The 27987-nt window shown below is 36.6% G+C and overlaps 1 protein-coding gene and 2 long non-coding RNA genes across 3 annotated transcripts in view; 2 read left to right on the top strand and 1 right to left on the bottom strand.

Moving 5' to 3' along the window:
- The window catches only part of LOC101740012 (semaphorin-2A), a 430077-nt gene extending 425527 nt beyond the window's left edge, over positions 1 to 4550 (bottom strand). Inside the window, exon 1 of the mRNA XM_021349434.3 lies at positions 4215 to 4550. The gene's annotated coding sequence lies outside the window, so the exon portion shown is untranslated. The remainder of the gene's footprint in view (positions 1 to 4214) is intronic.
- Positions 69 to 26244, top strand: LOC134200574 (uncharacterized). The gene is made up of 2 exons (XR_009975546.1): positions 69 to 185; positions 26077 to 26244. It is a non-coding gene; the product is annotated as an uncharacterized LOC134200574 (long non-coding RNA).
- LOC119629871 (uncharacterized) lies at positions 18330 to 19587 on the top strand. Its single transcript, XR_005245760.2, has 2 exons — positions 18330 to 18486; positions 18990 to 19587. It is a non-coding gene; the product is annotated as an uncharacterized LOC119629871 (long non-coding RNA).
- Positions 26245 to 27987: the final 1743 nt, after the last annotated feature.

Here is a 27987-nt window from a genome sequence, read left to right as displayed (position 1 = left end):
ATTTTCGAGTTCAGAAAACTGCATTTTATGTCGTATAATTAAGTTCTGCAGATACACTTATCTATAATTTTTTTTTTTTTTATAGCAACGAGATGCAATCGAGCAAGACGGGTCACCTGATGGTAAGTGATTCACCGCCGCCCACGGTCACCAGCGTTTACGCCAGTGCGTTGCCTACCCTTCAGGTAAGAATATGCTCTTTTCTTGAATAACCCAATGTCGCAGTTGTTGGAGAAGACCGCTGATGGCAACGAATTTCAGAGATTTACTGTGCGTGGCAGAAAACTGTTTTTAAAACGCATTGTAGTGGAACGCCAACCATCCAGATGGTACGGATGATAGTTCCGGCGAGACTATAAAAATATATCTATAAAATAGATATAATGTAGATCTATAAAATGTATTTCTATTAATAGTATATTGAAGAGCGATTTGTGACGAGAGATTATTTATACGCAATTACCACTGATCCAATTAACCCATTGAGTATCTCGCCGGATTTCCTCAGTGGGTCACAAATCTGATCCGGTGGTAGATTAAGCAAAGTACAGCTCTTGCTGGGTCTAGTGTTAGCAATGCTGTTAAGTTGACCCGTGAGCTTACCTACCCATCTGAGCATAGCTGGTATAGCATCTTAGGCTACCAGCGATTAGGTAGCAAAAACATCTGCTACTGTTCCGTCAAAATATTTGCGAGATCCCATGAGTTCGTACAATATCGCTTTCCCGATTTAACTATCAAATAGTCATTATTCTGGTTATTATTTTATAGGCGGTGGGACATCTCGTGAATCCGCACGGGTAGGTACCACCCTGCCTATTTCTCTGCCGTGAAGCAGTAATGCGTTTTGATTTGAAGGATGGGGCGGTCGTTGTACTGTTAAAACTGAGACCTTAGAACTTTTGTCTCAAGGTGGGTGGCAGCATTTTTGTAGTAAATGTCTATGGGTTCCGTCAACCACTTAACACCAGAGGGGCCGTGAGATCGTCTACCCATCTTAGCACCAATTTCAACTTGGATCTTGTAAACCACTGAAATTGATAAAATATTTACTTCAAAGATATCAACAATTATTTTTTGATCAGCGACTGAACAAATTATAGAAATGTGTATGTTTACAGCACATACAAACATGTTTGTCCGCGTGTCGCTAATTGCCTTTCAGTAACATTGGACCGTCCATTGTACTGTAAATGAAAATATATAGCTGGTTTCTTTTTTCCAACACATTACTAGTTAATTGTCTCAGAACAACTAGTTCGTTAAATTAATGATAACTAGACGATGACCGGTTGCTCGGTTTTTTTTTGATAACGCCATCTTGTTGTTTCTTTAAAGCGGTTAGTTACCCTCAATTAAGAAAAATAGTATTATTATTCGCCAATAGATGTCGGGAAGAGTTGATTATTGAAAACACGAATAAAACAACATTTTCTGAAAATAAATCGTAGCTAGATCGTTTTATCGCCCCCGAAATCCCCTGTATACTAATTTTTATGAAAATCGTTGGAGCCGTTTCCGAGATTCAGATTATATATATATTAATATACAAGAATTGTTCGTTTAAAGGTATAAGATAAAAACAATATTCTCCTACACTAAATCTAAATGCCATTGTTCCCTATCTAATACCTTCATACGTCATACGTTACCGAGGAAACAACCACGTTAGAAAGTATTAAATAATTTCAAAGGAACCTAATCTTCCTCATTCAGTAAGTAGCCGTACACACGAGTACTTTAAGTGGGTCGACCCGGATGAGGTTTGCATGGAAATATTTATAAGGCTTAACACAAAAAGTGTTCTTCAGTTATACGTGCCAAGTAAAATTATGCATAGCCTCTCTATTCTCTTTCATACTCAAAAACGAGACGGATACATCTTTGCTATGTAAATATGCGTAATTAAAAGGGATAAACCACGTTTACCTTAAAGTTTTAAAGCTTTCGCCTCCGAATGAAGTTTTAATCCTTATTGAGTTGGTAATGTGTGTGTGGAGCGAATCCTTTCCGAATTTATCTTGTGGCGGGGACAGGATGGCCTACATCCCGGGACTGGCGTGTTTTCATTTCGGATTTGCCCGAAGTTGGCGCCAAATCCGACCAGCTGCGCTATTCCAACAGGATATTTTCTTTTCCTCCTTCGACACGCGATCTTGACGACTGGCTTTTGTGATTTAAAAAGATTTGCAGACGCAAACCGCTTACAGAGTTATAAAGTAGTACAATTTTGTTGGTAAGTCTTTATGTACATCTTTATGAATCAAATAATATATACCATACAGGTACAGCTAAAAAATTTGCTTCAAATTTTATACGACAAAATATTTTGCCTTAATTTAGATTCGAATGTATAATTTTTTAAATAAAATCGGTTGCCTTCCGCTTTGATATTAACTAGTGGTCCCCCGGTAGTCGAAATTCGACTATAATACACTAATATGATTCTATTGTCAAAGACTATTATAGTTACCTCTATAATCACAGATTTTGCCAAGACTACACTTTAGACAAATATTAATAAAGGCAAACAATATTCAATCTATTGTCAACTTATCCACAGACTTTAACAATAAATCGTATATATGCGTGTGTGTGGCAAATATAATATATGTTAGTGTGTGTAATGTTTTCTTTATTGGTTTACTGTATTTTTTATGCATTATTTTAAAAATATATTTGTTGTGTACTCCTTCTCTATACTCTGCATAAGTGTGGGAAATTTCATATTCCTCTGTCCGTGCAATTTTCGTAAAAAGGGGTACAAAGTTTTTGCTTCACATATTAATATATAGATTTTTCACTATTTTAGAATTTATTATTCGTAGTATCAACCGATCAATAATAAGACTATGTCATCCTGTAATCCTGCAAGGCAAACGCTAAACATGTTAAATACATACATAACGTTCGTTGATCGAAGAAATATGCTAATTCAATTTCTCAACTAAAACAAAAAACTTAAGTAATTTAAATAAGTTTTTTAAGCTATTGCATAGCTTCTATCGCGGGCCTTGAGCGCGGCGACTGAATCAAGAAATTCCGTAACGAAAATAACCTGACACCCCACTACGCCTACTATGTAGCTCGCGTTCAACACATTCACACGTTGCACTAGTGTAGTGTTTGTGAATAAGCGCGCGGCGTGACGTCGCACTGCATGAGCATCATGAAAAGTCTGCCCATCTCTATCTCACGGGGTCTAGCTTATGAGTATGAAGGGGACAGTTAATGTTTTGCTTTTGTTAATGTTTATAAATATAGCGTGGTCTTGTTTCTATTATTGTTTTAATATTAAATTATTATTGTCTAATTGTATAATTCCATAAGTTGATAAAAAATGCTTTACCGCAGCAGTCCCTGAGTGCCACACGTCTTTTTTTTTAATTCTTGTTTGGAAAGACAACCAACAACACTTTATATTAAACGAGAATCAACATTACTCATAGATATCATAGTACGATTGTCACTACCGACACTGAAGCATTTGTTATTTGAAACCACCCAAGCTTGCATGGCATCTGATATAAAGTAGTCACCATAGTCCATCGACACGGCCATTCTAGGAACAGAATTGAGCTCAAGACAAAAAAGATGGCAAGGTACTCACTCCACACGAGTGTCTCTAGCTGTTGCTGATAGACTTTACGTAGATTTCGTAACGTCTGATCATAGAACACGGACGATAGTACCATCTCGTACACCTGGCAGCGCTTCCTATGGGCGAAAGCACAAAAGAGAAGTTTTTCCCTCGCCCAGCTATTCTTGACCATCCGTGACACACTATTGATATGGGTACAACAGCAGCGATGGCCTTCTTCCTTCTTTACCTTCTTTACCCATACCAGCCTTTATCATGACCGACAACCAATACTTAGTCATTCTAAATGTGATGCAAGCCACTTCCTATTCATCTTACAGGTACCAACATTACATATAAAGATCAGTATTAGAGTAATAAATGTATGTTTTAAGTATTTCGACAATATAAAACATGCAAAGAAAGATAAATAGTTTTGTAAGATAACTCTATGGGGACCTGCACATTTTTACACATACATACACAATTAACATTACTCAAATAACACAGATGTACGATATTAAAAGCAAAAAAATACTCTACAGAAATTTCAAATAATAATCCATGTAATTCGACATTTAATTGCAATGTAAACAATGAAACTGAAGCACTGATTTAAAAAAGAAACATTTACCTTTAGATTAAATAGTTTTCATATTATTTAATTCTCAGAATCCTCGTAGCATTCAAACAAGTCACACTGAGATAATTCACATAACTACATATTATATAAATTTCACCAATCGTGTTTACTTTTAAACACCGGAATCGACAATTTTCGTTTGTAAATAAAACAGCGCGGGGTCGTTCGACGTGTCAGTTGTGTAAAACGCTTCACACGTTTCACGGAGTTAGATAGAGGAAAAGTGTTATTCAGGCTTGTCGTATTGTGTCGCGGTTTTAATGAAGGAAGGTGATAGGAGCGCCTGCATGAGCGAGGTGTTGCTACGTCGGCGGCGCGGCAGCGACTGGCCGGGGCGGGGGTGGTCCTCCTCGGCCGAGGACAGACTGCGCGCCGCCCGCCCTGTACCGGGACGCACAAATCCGCACGATACAAAATTAATACTTGTTTTGGCTAAAAGCGATTTCGATTTGTCGACCCTCGAATTGGTAAAGTTAGACGGATCTTGTTAGCGATAAAGGGTTCGCTAATAAACACGTTTTCGGATCGACATTCGTGTTATTTAACGGAGTCGTTAAAGTAATATGACTGAACTAATTTTACTTCCGTTCTCTTGAAATTTCTGTAAATATGGTTGTTCAATGCCGTCGGTAGATGAAATCAAATCGACCTTTCTTTGTTGTTAGGTTGCTCAGAATTTAAATTGGGGCTTGCATTAAAATTAGTCCGCGGATAGTCACAGAAAACAGACGAGTTATTCGCTCATATTTATTAAAATTGATTTAGAATATTTACAAAAGTTTTTTTGAGAAAATGATCATTTATTGTGATAATTACTAGTGTCTGCCTACTGGAAAGTGTGATTCTCCTGTTTTAAATATTTACAAATTTCATGATGAATATACTGCAAAGTAGTTTGTTAGACTTGTTGGAGCACCTTTATAAGAAAATGGCTAATTTTGAAGCAAATATCTGTCAATGTTAAAACCTTCACTGCGGAATATCGGCCCGCCGTGGTACTTTCAGCTGGTGCGGACGAAGTAAGCTATGTCCCAATCGCTAGTGCGGACCGATTATTTCAGGAGTTTGTAAGAATTCGACACCTACAACTATATATTATACTATAAATTGTATACAGTATGCTTTCGCAAAGTTATAGCATTTTAATTTCCCTTAGCGCTGTTGGATCGAGAAAGACCTGCCACGCCCTGGTGTAAATATCGTTGGGGGCTCACTTCGACCCGCCGCTACACCAGATGAAGGTTTATGATTTTACTTGCCCCAGCCAAGATTTTTCTGAGAATCTTAAATCAGATTACTTAATTTGAATATATCCACAATATCAAAAAAATATATAATTTTTAAGATACTTGTTACTTAGCGTTCGAATCTACTTATATACTTGGGATATGAATTAAATTATCTAAATGAAAGAAACATGAGACCAATCCATGAAAACCGTTTTAACTTTCTTACTTTGATGTTTTAGATTAGATTTACGATTTACTTAATTTAAATGTGACAAACACCTTTCTACCAACTCCCTGTGCTATTGAACGCAGGAATGCAGACAATTTCGATAGACTAAGAGCTAGCCAGGTCGATATCAAAACTTTCAGAAGCCAAATTATGACCATATTATGTCGCTCAAGAGTAACCGTAGCATGTCAAGGAAAACGATTCGAAGTCAAGACCAAAGATAAATAGTCACAATTTAGAAAACTGAAGGAACGTGTCTAAAGAGAAACTATGATTTACTTTTAAGTTTTTAATTATCAGCCGTCAATAATAATAGCACTGCGGTCTGTCTGTTATCAGTGGAAATTGGAGCCTACAGACATTCCAAAGCGATTGGCATTAAAATGAAGGCTATTCTAACCGTGAAACGGGAACGAATGATCTCTTTGCATCGAAATAAGGGGAACGCCGGGTCACTAGACCCCTGACCCTCAATATTAATGAAAGGAAAACGATTGGACCAATAACATATCGTTACTATTGAAAATCACGCTTTTACTAGTAATATTGCATTTAAGAAGTAAGTCTGAGGAATTATTCGAGATGATACCGTCATCTCGTTTTTACCATCGCACCGCCCGCCACCGGAGTATATTTCATCCATACTACCTGGAGCCACTGCGGTCATCCACAGTGCGTTTCTAGAGGTCTTTTTTGCCACGTACCATCCGGCTATGGAATGAACTCCCCTCCACGGTGTTTCTCGAGTACTTTGACATGTCCTTCTTCAAACGATGACCGTGGAGCGTATTAAGCGGTAGGCTTGGCTCTGCCCCTGGCATTGCTGAAGTCCATGGGCGACGGTAACCACTCACCATCAGGTGGGCCGTGTGCTCGTCTACCTACAAAGGCAATAAAAAAAAGTATATTTCTACGTCGAAACGCTAATGCGTTTGAATACGAACAGTGGAACAGATGCTGTACACTATAATTGATGCTTTAACCTCATATAACAAGATGGCATGATTCCGATGTCTATGAGCTCAGGCAACCACTTAATATAAAGCGATAAAAAAATTGCAATTCGCTCATTCAAGAACCAGTGACCTCTAGATTAATACATGCAACGCCAAGCACACAAACGCGTTTATTAATAAACTTCGGAACGTTCCTCTGGGTAACTCCTGTTAATTTAAGTTAGTTATAAATACAATGCGCACGTACCCTTGATTTGACAAAGATAAATAGTAACAATTTACTTTGATCCAAGGCTCCTAATTAGTCGAAGTAACACAAGAGAAACAGTCCGCAAAACGGTTTTGTTCATTCAAAGTAATCTTCCGGAGCTTGTGAGTTTTAGGTAATAGTTTCACGGAACCCTTCTGTAAATAATACAAGACTTGAGCGAAAAAAAAAAATGGTCGTTTTTATTACTATTTAAAATAAACAGGTGTTGGTTCAGTAGGCGAACGCTCAAGTTAGGTAGGACATTCACGATTTTATATACATGGGTTCTAGTGAACACTTAACACAGACGATTCTCTAACCTATTTGCAGACCGTCAAGCTCTCTATACCTCGCGTGGCCCCTAGGCACGGACACCTCATGCGAGGTTCGGCCCCTGCCCGAATCAGAAAAAAAATAGCACTGGAGGTAAGTAAAAAAAAAATTACAACATTCTAAACTAGAGCTTTTGCGTTCGATAAACTCGAGTACACTAAGCCAGAAGGAAATAGCCGAGAGACCAATATTAATAAAGTAGTCGGACATTGTAAATGAGCTAAACGGGGATAGAGGCTTTTCATCAAGCGCCCGTTTGACCCGTCCATCCGCCTCTGACTCGCTCGTCCGCCTTTACCGTGCGTCCGACTACCACTATAACCGCGGCCCATACAATGCGGTCACAGCTGGTTCCCGATCTCACTACCCGCATACAATTGGATTTTTAACCGACCAGTCCGCTGTACTGTGAAATTGCCTTTATTGGCTTAATACAAAATGCAATCATATAAATGGCTCATAAGCTACGGATAGTTGTTATACTTTTAATTAGTTTCATTCTCACACTACAAATACAATTTCATAAACGACTATTAAAGCTCAACTGAATCACTGATACGATTTAATAATAGTAAAATTTAATTAGTAAAATAATTACTAATTATAACAAAATTTCTAATAAATAAATAATTCTTAATTCTAAAAATTCTAATAATTAACTCTTTAAAAATTCTAATATATAAAATTACTAATTAAATCTCTCATTACAATGAATTAATTCAATTAAAATTGATTAATAGTAATGAGACTTTTATAACAGATGTAAACCAACAATTTCAAATACACATTAATAGTACAAAGAGTCCGTAAAGAAATGTCGACGTAGAAGCATACATCAACATGTTTTGCGGCCGCAAATCGACAGTGAACAAACTTTGAGCCACTAAAGATGATCTAAAAACGATCAATTATGCAGGGGTCGAAACTTAATATAATCCTTCCTCTCCGAAGGACTGAAAACAATGTTGTAAGTAGTCCTTTCCGTGTCCATGAGAACGGAAGGCTGAAGCAATCGGTCAGCGTCAATTCAATATGACGCGCCCAATAATGCGGTCATGCCTCTACTATTAAATTTCCAACATTTCCTCACGCACCCTCACACAGAGCCTACCAGTCCGACCTCGTCCAAGTATTTACCAAACTTTTTATAGACGTTTTGTGAGCTACACAACTGTCACTTCTAAGAGCAGTAATAATGTTGTGTCGTGCCCAAAATTGTTCATTTCATAACATTACATTTATTCAACAAACGTAACTTTATTAATGTGCCACAAAGTGAATGTAACAACATAATATCATCAAAAACACTGACCTGATATACCCTGTAGCCTAAACACTATTTCTTTTATTCTTAAGAACGGTATCACAAGTTGTTGAGTTCATACCAACTAAATAATAAAACACGGTCCATATCGCAGGCCATTTGTATCCAGAAATGATACAATCGAAACAAAATTGCAAGCTATTGTCAATCGCACCAATTCAATTGTGGAGGAACTCTGTAGAATTTCTGTTTCGCATTTTTCATTTAATATATTTCAATGTTTGGAGTCATGAAAAGTTATAAAAACCAAAATATTTATCGAAATAAGTAATGAAAACCCATTGTAGCGCTTAAAAAAGTCATACAAACCTGCACAGAACATAAATATCACAGAGATGAGATAAAGTAAATGGTGTATTGAATTTGACTTAATTTGTTTCATAATACTATTATTAGTGAAAAGAAAAACAAAAATATTTTTATAAATAACGGGCATAATTATGTTTTACTACAATTCACTATAAAGTCTTGTCAGGCGTAATACATTACGTGTGCGCGATTTTATTTCAAATAGGCTTACTGAGACGCTGTTCAAATTTTCATAATAAGGAATTCGATTATTTCGTGTACTATGTAAGGCTTAAATATTCATACCCGCCTCTACTGTTCAGGATATAGTCGCATCACTCGATCAAGAGACGTGAGAAAGAAAAGATAAAATAAATGCCACTCAATATATTACATGAGAATTATATGTTAAATGCCAATACATATTGTCGATATAAGGCAGATCTTAAGCCAAAGTACGACTTTTTGAAAGGAGACGGTAGGCAGCGGTTTGGCTCTGCCCCTGGCATTGCTGAAGTCCATGGGCGACGGTAACCATTCACCATCAGGTGGGCCGTATGCTCGTCTGCCTACAAGGGCAATAAAAAAAAAGATTAAGGAAAAAAACTTCGTTATGATTTTTTAGACTATATTATCATTTTTTATTTCATAGACCGGTGAATAAGCTCACGGCTCACCTGATGTTAAGTTGCTATATTATTTATTATACGAAAAAAAAAAACTTTACAGAATTAGGTGATACAGAATAGGGCAACTTTATCTTGTTTTTTTTTCAACATGCCTGACCTCAGCAAAACTAATGTGCCGTTTACAAGCTATCGCTGATGATTCAATTCCAATTCAACACCGTTAAGGCTTACCAAATATGTTATATCATAACCAAAATGAAATTGTTAAATTGCGGAATATCACTTTTGTGAAGCATTAATCTACAGGGTAAGTGATTTTGATCACGCAACGATCGTTCAGCCCTTGTGTGTCTGATGGCAATTGAATCGCTATTTCCGCCAATCGAGTCGGAATTTTGTACTTCCACGTATCCATAAATATAATTCATTGATCAGTATTTAAAAGCATTAATTTCTTTCTCGACATTTTTAGAGAAACTCTACATTATGTTGTTATTTCTACACGACTCGAATGTTTTACAGTTTTCGTGGTCGTGGACATCTGGGAAGTGACCACGAAAACTGTAAAGTACCAATTGCCATTTGCGTTACAAACATCAAGTATAATGGACAAAAATGCATCTAGAACATTTGAAAGCATTTGAATTTTAGCACGTGAATTTTAGCTGTTGAATTTCATAAATTCTCTATGGATTTTTTTAAATATGTTTCTATCCAATAGCTGCTAAAAGCAGAGCTGTGAAATAGTTATTAAATGTCACGTGCAAAGAATAGACAACATTAAACATTGTATCCCAAAAATATATAAACCATCTAGAGGTGAATATGCAGTTATTAGTTGAAACTCTCAAACTTAACTCAACGTCATGAGCGGCGGTGAGGGCACAATTGGAGGTACATTAGCATAACGAGGACTCTCCCTACTCTAATGAATGGCCTTGCAATTGAAACAATAGTGGATTAGCGCCAACTTCGTTATCCGTTTATGTAAATAGATACCGCAGCAACCGATTTGCTTAAGGTTAAGAACAATCCTCAAAGGCAGTCTGCTGCAGACTGTTTCGGTGAAACTGGACACTTAATAATGGTTGTGTGACTAATATTTCAATACAGTAAATACTCAATTAAATTAATTTTGCAAAAATAATCGATTGCAGTTACATGTTTGTAATATATCAAAGGTGTGTTAGTTGGTATTTGTCGCAATGTCCTATTTCCTATTTTGTGTGTGGCTACATCTAAATGCAATCTAATAGAGGAACCAGAACAACCGCTTGCTTCTAAAAAACGATAAATTAAATTTACGGTCAGCAAGCATCTCCGGCGTAACTAATTTACAAGCTCGAAACCTCTGCTATAAAGCCAGCGGCCGTGAGCTTTAAAACGGTGTCATTAAAACATAGGAGCGTCTTTCTCGTTTGTTTATGTTAATCAAGTGGGTAAGTTGGTGCGCTTTGATTTTGCCTTCGTTGACCGGACTTGGTACCGCCCACGGCTCACTTTGGAACATTAACGATGCGACCTTTCACGAAATTTAACATAACCTTAGTTTTAAGCAACGTCAACTTTAACAATCAAAACAGGGTTATAAATTGTTAGGTAGGCTCGTGTATTTCGGCGCGCACTGTGTGGTACCGTGGGTTTCGTGGAGTCGGAGTGGTGGAACTCGATGGGATTTAGTCGGTAGTCGGTTTTGCGGGGTAGCTCTTGCGTGGCTGATGCCGTGCAGCGTCTCGCGCGCCTTCCTCAAGGCGTAGTCTCCTGGCAGGAATTGGAAGAGAAGAAGGACCCCGTTCTTCCTCTTCTCCCTCTTCTTTTCTGGAAGCGCCGGAGTCCGACATAACCCGGTCTGTTACCCCCCCTCGACCGGGTATCCGTCATTGGATTCCCAAGCGTGAAAAAAAAAATACATGTGTGCAATTCACACGTGGTAGAAGTGAAACCTTCCAAAATTAAAATACAATTATCCTAAACGTCTTAAGTATATGTAAAATTTTGTCATTAGTAAATAATTGTAAGGTGTGAATTGATATTTTAATTTCACGTATAAACCTAAATTAAAATTCACTACAAGAGCTTTCATACACGCGTTAGTATTAAAAAATCTCACAGATGGCGCCGTATTAAATAGTATGTATATTTCTGTCTCATTCTTTGCTGGCTTCATCCTACACATTTTTGTATTTGTGTCTCTTACCTGTCGTTTTTTCCGTTGCATCCGGTTTGAAATCAAAACGATTCTAAAGAAGTTTTCACTTCAAAAAAGGTAGGCTCGTGTATATTATATTCGTCGAAGCCTTAATTGCCTAAAGTCATCAATTGAGTTCAGTATCGTAAATTCACAAACAACACTTAAAAGCGGTTCAAAACAAATAATTGGTTCTACGGTAAACGTAAATGAATTTTTATTCAGAAACAATATGCACTAACAATCAACAATGTTTATGATTTTTGGAACTGTCTCGGTAAAGACTTGAATTACTTCCAAGTCTTAAATGGATTTCGTTCGTGTAAAAAAGTTCACTTTACTGAATACATTTTTGACAACTGGACGTTCGATAACGCCTGGCGTATTTTATTAACAGCAGTTTTCAGTTTACGTTATATTGTTAACACGAGAATTTATGACAGCCAGCGCACTTGACAATTTAGTATATATAGTAGAGGACCCGCAATAGTCGAAATTCGACTATAATTCATTATAATTGTAAGTTTGTACACTATTATGATTGTATTTTATACTTCTATAATCACAAATTTCGCCAAGGCTACACTATAAAAAATATTAACAAAGACAAACAATATTTAATTTCAATTTGACAACAGACGTCAAGAACAAAAGTTTGACAATAAATAGTATGCATGCGTGTGTGCGTCAAATACATGGTATGTAGTGTGTGTAATGTTTTCTTTATTGATTTAATGTATCTTTTATGCATTATTTAAAAAAAATATTAGCATTGTGCACTTCCTCTCTATATTCTCTATAAGTGTGGAAAATTTCATACTCCTCCGTCCGCGCAATTTTCGTAAAAAGGGATACAAAGTTTTTGCTTCACGTATTAATATATAGATTAACTTTGGAATACACATAACAAAGTATTTCGGATTCTGTCATTAACCATGTGCCGTAAATCACTATCGGTAAAACCGATAAGCGATACACGAATGTAAAGTTTTCCAATATGGACCTCCACGAGTATTGGTCGGCAGGTCAATCCCCAGTCGGTGCGCAACGAACGTTATTCGTAATATAATATACATCTTATCAAAGGGAAGGATCGCCCGCTGTGCTCGTGGGTGTAAATCTTGCCTTTACGGCCTCACCTGTCGATGGAATAATTTACTGCCGGCTTAAAACTCCCTCCCAAAAGGAAATCCCAAACACTTCTCAAGAAATAACCGAATAAGAAATTCTCGAGTGTGCGCACGACACGACAGTTCTCTCGCCTTGACAGGGCCGGTTCATACTTAAACCTTTTCTATCAGAATAAATAGAATCTCGAACGCTCCCTTATAGACTTGGATTTCTGGGTGATTCATTGAATTTTATGAAAATTAGAAAATTTATCGAACAACTACAAATATTTCACTTCCGTAATTGTAGACAATTGTTTGGTAATTACTGAACTATAATTATTTGACCATATTCAGCCGAGCGTATTCGGTATTCAAATTTGAATATTTTAATCATTTGATTTCCTTTCAAACAAATTATTACAAATTAATGAATTACTCATTACAATTCCTTGATAATACAAGTGATTAACTACGAATAAACTACGATTTAAAATTATTATTTCAAGACTGTTTCTTACTGGTGGTAGGACCTCTTGTGAGTCCGCACGAGTAGGTACCTGCCTATTTCTGCCGTGAAGCAGTAATGCGTTTCGGTTTGAAGGGTGGGGCAGCCGTTGTACCAGTAACTATACTGAGACCTTAGAACTTATATCTCAAGGTGTGTGGCGCATTTACGTTGTAGATGTCTATGGGCTCCAGTAACCACTTACCACCAGGTGGGCTGTGAGCTCGTCCATACATCTAGGCAAAAAAAAACAATAATAATAATAATTTTTCATGAAGAACTTACTGTGAAGTAGTTTAAAAGCATTCGAATCATACAATCAATAACTTGATTGAGTAGAATTCAACAGAGTGTTTCTAACAAGAAAATCGCAATAAACATTTGCAAAAGCAAATCTACTACATTGTATTTGGTATCAAATTATGCGGCACATAACTATCGTATTGTATTCTAGAGTTATTTACTGTATGTAGGTTTGAATCGGTTGGTGTTCCGATATCGATGGATATAAGCAATTTGCAAGTAAAATGTGGATGTCGGATGCACAGGGTGTCGTCGCCCGTCGCTCTTTTTTTTATTATTTTCATAGAATTTCATACGTATATTCTGCAGCGCTTTGTGTATAGCATTGTGAACAACAGAAAAAAGAATGTCATAAACTGTTTTTTTTTTAATTGCTATATATAATCAAACGAGGTTACGATCTGACATTAACTTGTGCTAACTACAGATCATAGACATCACAACTTGAATGCTTTCACCCACCTTAAATAAGACATGTGGTCGAAATTTCAGTTGTATTGTATAATACCTCTTTCTTCAAACCTGACCGCTCTCTTTTTGGATATAGAAAGATTTATTTATTTATTCCATTGAATACAAAGTCAGGCTCACAGTTTTCACCAAAACGCCTGACTCGTTAACACAAAAACATTATTGAAATTATTAAGTACTATTATAATATTATGCTAAAAATAAATTTATTTTGGAATAAAGTATTCCCCAACTATCGGCAAATACGTCATCATCATGGATTTCGGACAGAAATTCGTTTAACAGCGCAATTGCCCTGGCCGTTGGACAGTTCCTAGCTCTACGGGTCCTCAGCCCCGCCAACGCCGCACGCAAATAAGTGGTGGTGGCGGAAAAGATAGCTTGTAGCGCCTCCGAAGAAGATCTAACAGCTCAAGGTCATCTGCTTTGTGATAGCGTCTACTACCGGTTTTAAATCGCGACCCGCTGAAATAATACGGCGAGAAAATTAGAGGACTGACACTATGATCTAAGTCGTAGTCATCAAAGAGATGAGAACGCTCACAATCCTCCCCATACCTGCTCCTAGTGTAAAGAGGGCAGGCGCCTAATAATTGTGTTAGTGTATCGCGTGGATCCGTAACGACTTGTCTAGGACATCGACGACGACTGACTCTTGGATGAGCTAGATCTGTGTTTCGGCCATAATAGTTTGGATTGTGGTACATGTGGTACCTACAATTTATTCATTTTGCGTATTTGATTTCAGGTTACACGATTTTCTAATGGTGTTCATGCGGAGTGGAGTACGTGCATAAAATAATTATGTATATATAAAGCGTATATGAGCATGTATGTATAAGCACTTGGTGATAGTCTGTACCATGCGGTCCGTGCCACCCATGATCGAACAGTGTTGAGGAACGTTACATGTGGTCGCGATCCTCAGCAGTGAGGGAACGATATAGAAGAATTATTTATTTATTATTATATTAGAATATATTACTAGTGGTAGATCCTCTTCTGAGTTCGCACGGGTAGATACCACCACCCCGTCTATTTCTACCGTGAAGCAGTAATACGTTTCGGTTTGAAGGAAGGGGGCAGCCGTTGTAACTATACTGAGACCTTAGAACTATATCTCAAGATGAGTGGCGCATTTGCGTTGTAGATGTCTATGGGCTCCAGTGACCACTTAACACCAGGTGGGCTGTGAGCTCGTCCTCCCATATAAACAATAAAAAAAATGATATGTAAAGTAAAATACTAACGAAATGAAAATCACTTCACATGAAATTCAATGAAACTTGTAAAACACCAGGGAATGATATCAATAACACGGTCTTGGCGGGAGCACAGCAAAGATAATTCAATGGAAGGCGTTAGTTACGGTCAATGTAAGGACCGGGAACGCTCAGTAGATTATCTTGGCTCCGATACCACGAGGCACCGGCACTATTCCAACTGGCACACTCCGCGCTTACCGAACAATCCATTAGTACTCCAGATTTTCATACGGATTTATGTTTTGTTTATGATTTTTGTTTGTTTGTCATGTTTCATCGGCATACTAGTAAAATCGGTAAGTCTCCACTGTACCTAACTAAAGGGACATAAAAAATATATTAAAACTACTTTTTTTTTCTTCTTTTTTTATGATTGAAGGATTACTGGTGGCCCGGAGGCCTTTCCAGTTTCACCAGGACAGGTGGGCGAGCAAAGGCTCAGCCAGGAAGCATTAACTACTCTGACCAACGCCCTTTGATGGTACTGTAACAGAAAACCTTCCCTGAAGTGCGAACAATAACTATTCAGTTTCAAGTTCATAGCGCAAAGCGCGCGAACGCATTCATTATCGACAATCAAGCAGGCCAATTTAATGGTTTTTTTTTTCCATGAAGTTAATTAGTGAATTTTCCATATAATTCAGCGCTATGTTTTACCCGCAACCGATTCATACCACAAGCTTCATACCTACCTCCTTGACTAACTTTTTCCTGTATAAGATATCAAACAGCCCGTCCTAACTATATTTTATAATCATTTTTTGGGTAACAACCCGTAATCATCACAATATGAATACCACCTACCTTGAGGCTTAAGGTCGAAACCTCAATTTTTTCATTTATTGACATTTCAAATCAAATATCAACCTTCAAATCGGAATACAGGACCGTCTGGCGTCGGATAGGGGTATGATGGTAGAACCCACTCAGACTTGCAATATGGCCTTACTGGTGGTAGTTCGTCTTTACTGGCAGTAGGACGTCTTGGGAGTCCATACGAGTAGGTACCATTACCTTGCCTATGTCCGTTATAAAGCAGTACTGCTTTTCGGTTTGAAGAATGGGGCAGCCGTTGTACTGTAGTAATTGAGACTAATTAGAACTCATATCTCAAGGTGGGCGGCGGCATTTACGTTGTAGATGTCCATGGTTTTTTTTTTGCTTAGAATAGTGGACGAGCTCACAGCCCACCTGGTCTTAAGTGGTTACTGGAGCCCATAGATATCTACAACGTAAATGCACCACCAACCTTGAGATGTAAGTTCTAAGGTCTCGAGTATAGTTAGAACGGCTCCGGTAACCACATAAAACCAGATGGGCCGTGGGCTCGTCCACCCATCTAAGCGATAAAAAGCGCCCTACCTCTAGTAAACGTGGATTGACCATTATTTAAGAAAACTTAAAATTGCCAATGATTTATATTTAATAAAATAACTTATATCTTCATCGTGGAAGTAATAAATAATTTAATCTATATATTAATACGTGAAGCAGAAACTTTGTATCCCTTTTTACGAAAATTGCGCGGACGGAAGAGTATGAAATTTTACTACACTTATAGAGAATATAGAGAAGAAGTGCACAATGCTAATTTTTTTTTAAATAATGCATAAAACATACATTAAATCAATAAAGGAAACATTACACACACTACATACCATGTATTTGACGCACACACGCATGCATACTATTTATTGTCTTGACGTCTGTGGTCAAATTGAAAATAGATTCGCGAAATTTGTGATTATAGAAGTATAAAATACAATCATAATAGTGTACAAACTTACAATTCCAATTAATTATAGTCGAATTTCGACTACTGCGGGACCTCTAGTCGAATTAAAGATACTAATAGCCCTAAAATGTCAACTCATTATAGTGACATCACTCGATGCCAAAACATCGGACATGTTATGCCACAAATCGGACAAAGTATCTACCACAGTCTCCGGTTACACAGCCCATCAATTAGCCAGAATTCCTCACGAACATGTACTCTAAAAACTTTGTCCAAGAAAACGTCCAAAATAATAACAATTCGTCTTTATTATCAGGGAAAGTTACAAAACCTTCTTGTCCTTGGCGTTTCTCCTCAAGTATCTTTTGTTTCTTAGTAACATTAATCATAGGACAGGTTTTTCTGTTTCCACAGCTTGTAATGGGAAAAACATTTTTTTGATAACTTGATTCAACGTTAAGTAGAACATAACTTATCTTTTAAAGAACATCACATCAGATTCATGTAATATCTTTATTAGTCCCTAAGGCTACGATTGATAAGACGCACTGTGTATTCGTGTAAAGTAATTCGACTTTTCGATAATTTAATACATTTTAATATTTACTACATATATAATAACACAATATCGATGTAGAAGCTATGTATTGTAAGTCCATAAAATACCACCATACTCGCTGTCTTCCGCATGTCATTCGAGTCATGTTTGAAGGACGCTGAGGCTTCGAACTCATTTCTCAAAGTAGACAATCACGATGCGATGTCTATGGGGTAAGCTTATCAATAGATTGGCTTTGAGCTCGTCTGCCTGTTAATAACACTTTATCAACTACGGCCCGGATATTTTGTAAATGCCCAGCGCATTTACGTTGTAGATGTCCATATCCACCTGATGTCGTATTGTAGACACAGTCTATTGTAGACATCAGGTGGGCTGTGAGCTCGTCCACCCCTCTAAGCAATACAAAAAAAACGGTCGACGCCATTTACCCGACTAAAATAACATATCGCTTAACAACACATGTCCTATCCTCAGATGAGTCAGAACTTGACCAAGGGGATCAAGGTGAATGAATCAAGGAAGTTTGACGTAGAGCGCGTCTCGCTCGACCAACTTAAGCTTACGGGTCGCCGGACCAGTGGCCGTCCCCAACACCACTAGACCCCACAGATACATGTCGGATGATTAATATAATTTCAGCGATGACAATACCGCAAACAAGGTATGTTAGCTATGTCAGAAAAAGTGAGTTGTCAAATGAAAATTTATGGATAAAGACGTTATTTTTTGTAGTTAAGGTTAGAAATTATTAAAAAGTGAAAAAGAGTACATACCATGTTCTAATTTAGCGCCCCGATCCTACATACACATACAACATTGTATTCATTTTATGATTAGAAATTTTAAAATTACGTAAGAAATATACGCACTGTGGCTTTTTTGTAAGTATGTATTGTTTGTTATCTGATATGATATTCGGACGCTTGCAAGACTGTTTGGCGTGTCCACGCCTGTTGTGTAATCATAAACTTGTTACAACCGAAGGAGTGTCAGATGTGGGCGAGAACGCTATAAAACACATTGTTTTTAATATCCTACAGATTTTAAGAGTTTCAATCGACTTGTTACCACATTCGACTGGGGGTAGGACTTTTTGTGAGTCTGCGCGGGTAGGTACCACCACCCTGCCTATTTCTGCCGTGAAGCAGTAATGCGCTTCGGTTTGAAGGGGGGGGCAGCCGTTGCAACTGTACTTGAGACCTTAGAACTTATATCTCAAGGTGGGTGGCGCATTTACGTTGTAGATGTCTATAGACTCCAGTAATCACTTAACACCAGGGGGCTGTGAGTTCGTCCACCCATGCAGGAAAAAAAAAGATAAATATGAAATAAATATAAATATTAAATACTAGTGATCAAAATATTTTTTGATTTAATGTTTTAGATAGCTGAGCAACATTTATTCGCTAGGACCTATACACTAACTCGAAGAAGTCAGTAAGCGACTGATATGAAAAAAAAAAAAAACTGAAATATATTCAATTAAAAAACCGACTTTTCTGCTTAGCGTCCTTTGGGACTGGAAAATCTGATGAATCAGTACTTCAACATAATTTGAGAATAAAAAAACCTGCTCTAAGCAAAATTAATTCAAGCGAAATTTTTTACATTTACTTCCGGAACTTATTCAGCGCGTTCGGAGAAAAATCATGTCACCTTTTAGACAACGTAATTATTTTTCACATCCGCTTATGTCACATGGTCGGCATTTTTGTCGACTAATTAACATTCACGGTTGAACCGGGCAAAGCTTATCGCAAAATTCGGTTGCACGAGGGAATTTTCGTGTCGAATTAATTTTACCAAACGAATTTAGATTACATTAATAATTCCGTGTATTGTGTGACATTTTAGTATCGTTTTGCACAAATATAATACGAGTAATAGTGGTTTTAATAATTAACTTTCATGATATCCTCTATGAATAATGTTTAAATACATAAGTAAATAAATAATGAGAGATACTTCCTCAACTACCCTGCTTAATTGTTGTTATTTAGTAGGATTAGCGATAGGACTTTTGATTCTGTCAAAAAGCCAACACTTTAGGAAACTCTCTTGGCCTTGATACCCCGAAACACTTGGTCTATCTGCTGAAGCGACTCTATGAGGAAGGAACAGCTTCAGTTAGAATAGATGACATACTATCGCATCACTTCCACCCTTGCAAGGGGGTTCGCCAAGGCTGTGTCATATCACCGCTCCTGTTCAATATAGAGTTATATACGGAGCTCATGATGAGAGTCACCCTCGACAACTGGTTGGATGCAATAGCTGTCGGAAGTCGGAAGATTTCAAATCTTCGTTATGCAGACGACACCCCTTTATTTTTTATTTTTTTATTTATTGCTTATATCCACCTTGAGATATAAGTTCTAAGATCTCAGTATAGTTACAACGGCTGCCCCACCCTTCAAACCGAAACGCATTACTGCTTCACGGCAGAAATAGACAGGGCGGTGGTACCTACCCGCGCGGAGTCACAAGAGGTCCTACCACCAGTAAAAATACTGTACATTTCTTTGGATAATAATATATTTATTAAAATGAAAGGTACTATCTGTTTTAAATGAAATGCAATTTGAAGATTATGAACAAACTAGACTAGAGATCAATTAAATTCTTAATGACGACGATATAACCGTTTCTTCACCCTGCAAAAGATGAGGCTCGAATGACTTCGAAGACAATTAATTTTAAATAGAATTCTGCAACGCCTGGTAAAATCTAAGAATGCCGAACACAAAATGACATCAATTAAAATAAATCAACTAATATAAATAAATGGAAATAAGGAGGGAGAATCTGCGGAAGACATCTGGCGCACTTTAATTTGTTCGGTACCATTGTTATACGGAATTAATATTCCAATTTATTCCATTTGTGTATCGAGAGCCGTAGAGGCGTAGATCAATATTTGGTGGCATCTCTTTCGGTTCGGGACGTCTTGAGCCGGCCCGGCTGGTTACTGGATAATTGGAATGTTACGCCCCAGTAATTAAGATGAGTTATTGCGACACCGTTTATTTACGCATACAATACAGGTGATAAATCGTAGCTTTCCTGAATGTTACGCGTTTCGGTAATTGTACAATCATCAGTCGACATAAAATAATCCCAGTAATAAAGTAGTCCCAGTAATTAATTGAAATTATAAGTTTGTACACTATTATGATTCTATTGTCAAAGATGTCAATATTGTGATATTGTCAATGTCTATAATCACAGATTTCTCCAAGACTGCACTTTAGACAAATATTAACATGGACAAACAATATTCAATCTATTCTCAATTTGACCACAGACTATAAGTAATAAGAAAAGTTTGACAATAAACAAATATTATGCATGCGTGTGTGTGTGTCAAAAACATGGTAGTGTGTGTAATGTTTTTTTTAATTGATTTAATGTATTTCTGATGAAATTTAAAAAGATATGACCCTTCTGCACTCCTTCTCTATATTTTGTATAAGTGTGGGAAATTTCAGACTCCTCCGTCCGCGCAATGTTCGTAAAAAGCGGTACAAAGTTTTTGCTTCACTTATTAATATAAAGATATTAAAATATGTCAATTTTATGTACCGCTTGCAAAAGAGAGAGAGAGAGAGTTAAGTTATTAAAAATGTTTCCGTCGCGATCTGACGTCGGCTTTTCTCAAAACCGAAATGATCGGAACGAAAATAAACGCACCGAAAATGACTTTGGCACAAAACATTTAAAAAAAAACACATCGACAGTGAAAGCATGTTCGTAATTTGAACACGTAGGCTGCGAGAGCGAACTCCTTATCGCGTTACATACAATTCTAAAATATAAACAACATAAGCACTCACGTAATACAATTTTTAACAAGAACAAATTGTTAACGCGATTCTTGGTTCGCGTGCTGTCTGCTATTTACACGAACTTTATCAAAATAAAATAAAAAAAACGGACTTAAATTATAATTCTAATAAGGCTATGCTTTAATATAACTTGGCACGAAATCAAATTGTTGGCACGTTAAGCTTATCAAATGACATTGTGTGTGGTGTCAACAAGTACAACTTTCGTTTAATATGTAACAACAGCATGCAGAAAATTTTGCAGAAAAATATTAAACTGGCTTAGCTATTAATCTATATATATAAAAATGAATTGCTGTTCGTTAGTCTCGCTAAAACTCAAAAACGGCTGGACCGATTTGGCTAATTTTGGTCTTGAATTATTTGTGGAAGTCCAGAGAAGGTTTCAAAGGTAGATAAATATGAAAATGCTCGGAATTTAATAAAAATAACAATTTGGTTTGTTAGTAAAGTAAAGCATGAAAGAGAAGTGCATGCGGCAGAGATGCGAATGTTGAGATGGATGTGTGGAGTGACAAGAATGGACAAGATAAAGAATGAGTATATCAGAGGAAGTGTGAAAGTGGCCCCGGTAAGCAACAAATTAAGGAGCGGACGGTTAGCGTGGTAAGGGCATGTGATGCGTAGAGAGAAGATGCATGTGACTAGGAGATGTATGGAAATGGTAGTGCAAGGTAGAGGGGGAAGAGGTCGACCGAAGAAGACATGGATGGAGTGTGTGAATGACGATATGAGAGAGAGAGGAGTGAGTGTTGAGATGATGGCTGATAGAAGAGAATGGATTTTTTTGAAGAAAAAAATTAGCTGTGCCACCTAGTGGGATAAGGTGGGGGAAAAAAATGAAAAGAACAATTTTGTTTTTCCTTTGATGTGTCGGACGGATCCCTTTTGTTTGATTTAAGTTTATTTTATACAAAAGTTTAGGTCTTTTATTTATCGATTGAGGCACTACGAAGTCTGCCGGGTCAGCTAGTAACAAAAAAAACACTACTTTGTCCATCTTTAATTATTATTTAAGATATCGCAACAATATATATATATTTTTATATCTCAATTATAGTCAATTACAGGAAAAAAATGGTCTTATCGGTCGCCGAGTTTATTGTGAATGGCACCTACCATCTTCCCTTTTTCTGTCGCGAAGAAGTCATGGATTCCGGTTGGAGGCGACATTAATGTTGTGCTCTCTATAGACTCAAGTAACAACTTAAAAGTCCCACAACAAGTCCCCAAACAAAAAATACACCCACAAAAATGTACATAGTTCGCACGCGTTATGTCCTCGTCGATTCAAAGTACAATTGTCATTCATTTTTTGTTTTTTTTTATACCTAATTATTTTTATGACTTCGTGGATCTCATAATTAAATTAGTAATCATAGTAAATATAATAATTATTTTGGTTAATTTAACTTACTGGTGGTAGGACCTCTTGTGAGTCCGCACGGATAGGTACCACCACCCTGCCTATTTCTACCGTGAAGCAGCAATGCGTTTCGGCTTGAAGGGTGGGGCAGCCGTTGTAACAATACTGAGACCTTAGAACTTATATCTCAAGGTGGGTGGCGCATTTACGTCGTAGATGTCTATGGGCTCCAGTAACCGCTTAACACCAGGTGGGCTGTGAGCTCGTCCACCCATCTAAGCAATAAAAAAATAAAAAACCAATGTAACGTGACTCGGTTTAAATTATCTTCCTTATATGCTTCATTAAATTTATTCGTTTATTTACTCATATAGCATCAAGGCATTTAGAAGCCGTAAAACGAAGGAAAAACATATATCTGGAACTGGGAAGTACGTATCATCTATTTGAGGACGACCATATTCTTTAAAGGAAATTGCGAAATTAATGCAAAGGGTTTCGATTTTTCGGCTTTTTTTTATTCATGATCAGTGAACTAACTCACGCTCCTGCGGGTTTATATGGTTACCAGAGCCCATCACAACATGATAGCCGCCACCTAACTTGAGACATGAGGTCGAAGCCTTAACTATATTGTAAAACGGCTCTCCCACCTTAAATTCCGGATCACATTATTGCTTCGCGCCAAAAATGAGCCGGATGGTAGTAGTACCTTCCCGCGCGGGATTAGAAATAAAGTAAATTTAATCTTTTATACGCTAAATAATTGAAATAGTAGTAAGGTAAGTGTATAAATTAAGTCAGCTTGATACTCTACCTTTTTGGTGTGTAATATTTTGGAAGTGTAAATTAAGGTTCTTATGTTTCTTCATATATTTATTAACAAAGAACCTAGGTTCATGTAATCTTAACGAAAATGTAGCTAAATTACGAAGAGATCGTTTTCCTAATATATCAAAATTCAAAATATATTTTAACGAATACTTATTTTACTTGCTCGCGACAGCCATAATTCTTAATTCAATTCATTTAAATAATTTAAATGAAGAAAAAAAAAGTCTCAAAAGATATAAATTGAGCTCTTAAAGCAGCGACTACACTGAATAGATAGGCAATTAGGCGGCATTAATCTTAAGGATCTCAGTGGTAGGAAAAAGTAATTATAAGAAATGACGATGACGTCTTGCGGACAACTCGAGAAATATGAGTTTCGATTACGTGTCGGGATGGCGATAGCCATTTACCATACATAGCGATTTAAATCAAGAAATATAATTTCCACTTACAATATGATATGTAAAATGAACTACAGATCCCTCATTGGTTAATGATCGGCACACAAATTCTTCTACTTGAATTCTTAATTAGCTGAGGTTTTTTAGTTTACAATTAGAAATACAAAAAAACAATGATAAATGTAGTTTTTTTTTTTAAATATAATACAATAAACGCCTTCGTAACAATTCCCAAGCATTGTTCTGTATTCATAGTACCCGTATACTTTTATCATCATACGATAGTCACGTACAAAACGATCCACGATATAGAATTTGCATAAAAACCTTACGTGTTTTCATATGTTTATACTCAACAACGTACTAGATAAAAAATCTAGCAGTATTCATAATATACATTATCTATATATTAATACGTGAAGCAAAAACTTTGTATCCCTTTTTACGAAAATTGCGCCGACGGAGGAGTATGAAATTTTCCACACTTATAGACAATATAGAGAGGAAGTGCACAATGCTAATATTTTTTTTAAATAATGCATAAAAGATACATTAAATCAATAAAGAAAACATTACACACACTACATACCATGTATTTGACGCACACACGCATGCATACTATTTATTGTCAAACTTTTGTTCTTGACGTCTGTAGTCAAATTGAGAATAGATTAAATATTGTTTGTCTTTATTAATATTTTTTTTATAGTGTAGCATTGGCGAAATTTGTGATTATAGAAATATAAAATACAATCATAATAGTGTACAAACTTACAATTCCAATTAATTATAGTCGAATTTCGACTACTGCGGGACCTTCAGTTTATATAACAACATCTAACACAATTATATACAAAGACAACTTTCTATAGGGACATGTAATGATAAACTGTAAGAGAGGGCGGCCCGCGTCCGGCAACGTTAAAAGAAATCATAATTAATTGTTCCATCCCGCTTGCCGTCTTAATAGAGAGCTTTCCACCGCGTTCCATGTTTTCTCAGAAACGTAATAAATTAATCTCAATTCTCTGTTACTCTTGGAAAACAAAACAATTCTATTCCCACTTTGCGACAGATCTCTGACGTTTTTTTGCTCTTAACCGAATACGATATACTTTTGTCATTAAATACTTTTTACTATTTACTACTTAAGATCGGAGAGTTATCCAAATTCTACCTGGTTTTGGACAGCTATTTGTCCCCACAGCCACCATAGATTCCGCTGATTACGTCAATACATAACATTACAAAGAATACATCACTTATATTTACTGAATGCTGTAGTTTTCTGTAACTGCCAACTCATAGAGCTTTAATATCTTAGATTTATATATTTAATGAGCTTTGAAATGATCAATTTAATTTCCACCGAAGATCCGATATAACTAAACATTGAAGTTTGAATTACTTTGTAACAACTTCTATGCTCGACACTGGCATGCTTTTACTCGGAGAAGTAACAAAGTAATCGAAGTAATTAAGTTAGAAATAGGTACGATACTTCGGATAACATAACAGACAATTCTTGATACTTTTTTCCTAAATTTAAATGTTAAAATAGGTAATAATGTACTACTACTAAGGGTGTATGTTAAAAAAAATTCTACTAACAAATAACACCAGGAGGTGGGCTTATTTGGATAAAAAGGATCATGGAGATTACATTATATTCCAATTCTTGGAACTTAGGTTTTGGCTAAAAAGTTAATTGAAACGAAATTAAGCAATTTATTAATCTAAAATTAACAGATTGCAATACAATAGGCAGAGGTTCTCGTGGGGTCCTCGTGACCCAGTATGGAATACGAATCGAACCTCTGAGTAACCAACCCCCTTTGGCCGTTCTTAAGCTCCAACCTAACAGGGCAAGGGTGATGAGTTTACTGGATTTCTATATCCATATGCTGGCATTGTTATGTGAAATGTATCTTAAGATGCGGGTACTCCTGTGCAAGTATGGAGCACCCGTGTTATAAGCAAAGTTAGTACGCTGAAAATATTTGATATTTGTTTTTTCTTTTCTAGATATCTCCGCTCTCGAAGAAAGAATCCCTTGGACTCGTCACATCTATCACCAGTCTGAAAACAAAACAACTATTAATTGATTCTAAAACAAATTACACTGAAACCATATAAGTATTATGGAAAATCAATAATTATTATAAGAAGAAAAATATTTTGTACTTCAAAGAAGCTTTGCATTAGTTATTGGAGTTTACTCCTTTAGAATCGATTTACATATATAGGCCCGGGGTATGAAAATTATGGGGACCAAAATCGTACTAGCATGTCACACGAAATGCGTTATGCGCCTGATTGGCTCCTGATTGCGTGATGCGTGCGCGCGCCAATCAGGAGCCAACGCGCGGCCGCGTTATCGCAGGTGACGCCGGGCTGCTGCGCCGGCAGTCCACAAAGCCTCGTACTGATCGCGCGTTTCTCTCATTATTGTATTTTCATATATTTGTTAGTCGTTTGTTTTGTGTCTCGTTAATTTGTTAATAATCTGTAGTGTATCGTGTTGTCGTAATATAGAACTATTTCTCGTATTGTTTCGTTTAATTTTTTATATCCAGTAAACTCCAGTCGTGCGTCGGAGCGGACACACACACTTTTTTTTATTTTATCTTCAGGACAACAAACCTTTTTATCTTTAAATATAAAACCCCTAAGTCGATTTTGACATTACACTTTCTTTTCGGCACTTACACTAAAGTCCAAACTGTAGTTTGTATACAATGTTGCGTACGTACATACGTACATAAGCTATTTCTTCCATCCTACTTTCTTGCCGAGTTACAGTTATTGCGAGCTTTCACGAGCTTTTTTCGTGAGTTCGTTGCATAACTATAAAAGGTGAAATGAAAAACGTGATGGCGAAGAACGCAATTTTTCGGAAAGGTCTTCGGTAATCTTCATTACGTTTTTGTACGTAATTTTTATGCAATTTTATTATTTTAAACAATGCGAGAACATGAAAATCTTTTCGCAAATAAAACTGAAACTATTCATATTTTACGAAATCTAGCTGACATAATTACAGAGAAAATTGTTTCATAAGATACATACATATATACATATCTATAGAAAGCACCTTTACTGCATATACGAGAGCGCTTTTCTTAAGTTTTCCTTTGCGTTATGCATGCCTGTGATATAGCTTGATATAGATTAATAGAGCTCCCTAGATGCTACAACTGAGATTAGCATATAGAGGCGATAATTTTAAATCAGAAACTGTCTTTATGGAAGACAATATTATAACAAAAATATCAGATATAAAGGCTATAGTTTACAGATGACTGAACCTTTTGTTATCTGTTTGATCAAAATTCATGTTCGAAGCTCAAATAAATAATAAGAAATTTCGAGATAATATACGTGCTTCATTCGTTACGTAATTAAAAAAAATTGTTATTTGTAGATTCTTTCAAAAATAATTTTTAATAATTAATCTTGTGTTTTTTTTTATTAGTTCAGATTAGTATTTAACTGAGTACAATCAATATTTATGTTTGATATAGAAAACAAAGCGTTATTAAAAAAAAGAGCTCCACAATCATTGGAGGTCGTATTATTACAAGGCAGCGGTAGGTTTTGTTAGGTACCACTGCCTAAGACACGTTACACAGCCGTCTATTTCTGCCAGGAAGCAGTCCTGGATTCCGGTTCAAAGGGTGGTCAAGGGTCCACCATTCTTAAGTATCAGGGTATGTGGCGTCATGCACCTCCTCTACGATCTTCGGTAACCACTTACATATCATGCAGTTCAAAAACTCGTCCAAAAATATATAGTGCAATCTTTTACGATACAATTTTATGGATAGTTAACCGACAGCTGTCGCAGCACATTAATATTAGAGCAATTCATTTGATGGTTGAAAATTACGATAAAATCACACATCGCGGAACTGTACGGCCAGAACTGGTTCTCTA

Source organism: Bombyx mori, chromosome 18 (genome assembly GCF_030269925.1).
Source record: "Bombyx mori chromosome 18, ASM3026992v2".
Classification (NCBI taxonomy): domain Eukaryota; kingdom Metazoa; phylum Arthropoda; class Insecta; order Lepidoptera; family Bombycidae; genus Bombyx; species Bombyx mori.
The sequence above is the reverse complement of the archived record's forward strand: the minus strand, read 5'-3'. Positions and strand labels throughout refer to the sequence as shown.